This window comes from Plectropomus leopardus, chromosome 13, assembly GCF_008729295.1.
Source record: "Plectropomus leopardus isolate mb chromosome 13, YSFRI_Pleo_2.0, whole genome shotgun sequence".
Lineage (NCBI taxonomy): Eukaryota > Metazoa > Chordata > Actinopteri > Perciformes > Serranidae > Plectropomus > Plectropomus leopardus.
This window is the reverse complement of record NC_056475.1, coordinates 22,124,121-22,126,807: the sequence shown is the minus strand read 5'-3', so window position 1 is coordinate 22,126,807 and position 2,687 is coordinate 22,124,121.

The window sequence follows — 2,687 nt, the reverse complement described above, 5'->3', positions numbered from 1 at the left end:
CCTTGCATTAGAAATCCAGATGTTAGTGGGTGTTTGCAGGTTTTTTGTGCAGTGGGAATGAGGCTAAAGAGAGCAGTGAACTGAACAGAAGAGTCCTGAGTGACATCATATGAACTTTGCCTTTTAACACACAATATTTACCTTGTAACAGCTACATTTCAAACACTTGCAGGTTTAAAAAACTCACAGGAGCTTAACATTTAGCCCTAAAATACGTTTTGCCACTGAAAATAGTTGTAGCCAGTTTAATCTTAGTCTTTTTGGTGTTTGGGATATAGCAGTGAAACGGTGTAAGCAGTTGTATTCAGCTTTTCGCTTGGAAGTGTGTTGTTAGATCAAATTCACAGCCCAAACCACATCGCTTATTTTGGTGAGTCAGTTTTGAAAAGTCATCTAACCTGAGACTGATGGGATTGGTCTGCAGAAAAAACAACACAGGTGTGAAAAGGCAGAGAATGAAAACACAGGGGACATGTGATACTGAACGCAGCTCTCTGAAAAAGGAATAGATCTTTTCTGCAATACATTTTGTTTACTATATCTGGTCTTATAATGTCCTCCACTGTTGTTGCTGCTGATGCTGCATATTGTGCAATTCCTTGTACTTTTAAGAAACTTAATGACCATCATATCATATTCTATATATTTGGAAAAATTAAACATTTTATGTTCTCTGAAAATGCTTTACTCTTGATATACATAAATATAAAACAGTGACATTATGTTGAAATTTCCAAGATTTTTCAGCATTTGAGAAGCTTTTCTCTGAAGTATGTTTTTTGTTTCACTACATATCACCAACAAAGGAAATTGACTGGACTGATGAGGAGGATTGTATGCATGAGGAATTGCAGTATCTAAAGATTTTAAATGGGAAAAAAGTGGAATGTGTTAACCAGCCCACAGTGATATGAGCTCACTGCCTTCTTTTACTTCATTTCAAATATTTCTGAATTATCTGACCACACTGTAATGTTGTTTATGTTTGCCTGTTACTTCCAAGTTGTGATGATGTCAGTGCTGCCGGACGCTGATTTTCAGAGATGATTAGAAATGTTTAAAAGTCAGTGCAACAGGTGTAAGAAAATAGGAAATATCTTGAGAATAACATATTCTCTCTGTGCTCTGTGGAGGTGTCAAACACAGCCCTGTAGATTTACCAGACACATTTTGGGGAGGATTTAATTTGGATTTTAAGCAATAATGTGATTAAGGAGTTGCACTCCAAACTGAGAATCGTGTGATTTTAACAAATGACAAACACTCTATTATACAGACTTGGATAACATTATTGCTGTCCTAAAAATTGATGCTGATGGCATATTCCTTAAATTTTAAACATAACTCGATTATTTCCTCAATCTGTTCTCAATGAATTGAAAGTATTTTTTCCAAATAGATATAAATCACAATGCATAGTAACTTTATGGTAAATCATTGATATGGAGGATGTGTGTTGTACTTGGCTGTTTAAAACATCATATAAAATAAAATTAGGTTTTCCACCATGAAAGAATGCCTAATTTGTGATATAATTCTTACAAGTTTCCAGGAAAAAGGGATATTTGAAACAAGTGCAAACATTTGGAAAAAAAGAGGCAGATTTAATATATTTTAATTTAAGTCATTATTTTAGATGATTTTACACTCAATAAATTGTAAAACAACTTGTTAGGGTGAGCATCCTAACTGTTTATGCGTTTGGAACACAAATCCCGCGCGTAATTACCCATTTGGTGGCTTTTTGACTTTAGTATTTACTAAGTGAGTGTCATGTTTATGAGAGCCAGAGCATATTTGTTTGCAGGGAGGTTGGTTGGCTACTGGCAGAGTTGGTAGAACACCCCCTCCTCTCTCATTCTCTCTCTCTTTCTCTTTTTCTCCCTCTCTCTCTTCAGCTGCCGCGATATTTTCCAGCTCTGGAGCCTCAACCGCACAGCTCGATCGATTCGCATTGATTGTCCCTGACGAGCTGCTCCACTTTCTAGCCAATGTCAGCCAGTCTGCGATCGGGAAGGAGAGAAATGAAGGAAAATCTCTGCCGCCCTGGCGGTGTCATTTCCACACACTTGGGTTGGCCGCCTGCCAGCAGACAGGACAGTCGAAAGAGGTGGAGTGGACTCTGGGGCTGAGCGCGTGGAGCAGCGCGCGGGGATGAGGCTGATTTCTGTCAGCCCTGCAGGGGGGATAAACTGTGTTGTCCACGTAAATTGATGGAACTGTTTACCCTGCACCACCCTGCATCCCGCATGGCAGAGAGGTCACTCCTGATAAATAGAAAACACAATATTTAAAGTCACCACAATTTCATAACGGATATATTCACATTTAACACTAATTTCATTTATTGTATTTTTGTATTCTCTAGTTGTAAAACAAAAACACAAAAACAAATCAAAAAGTAAATAAATAAATATAAAAATAAAAATTATAAATAATTTAGTTTTTAAAGTTAAATTATATCTTCATTTGCGTCATTAACGAAACGTTATTCTTTAAGAGTGCAGTCAATTTCACACACCTCTCCCCTCAGCTGTCCTGAAATCACACTAAACCTCGCGGCCTCTACGGTTTATTATTGCCTCAGCTGAAGCGCGCGCACAGCCGAAAAGTCCACTTCGGTTTTTCCGCGAAGCTCCAAAAATCTATGAAATGTGTTTGCATGTTCCTCTCTGCAAGCGGGGATG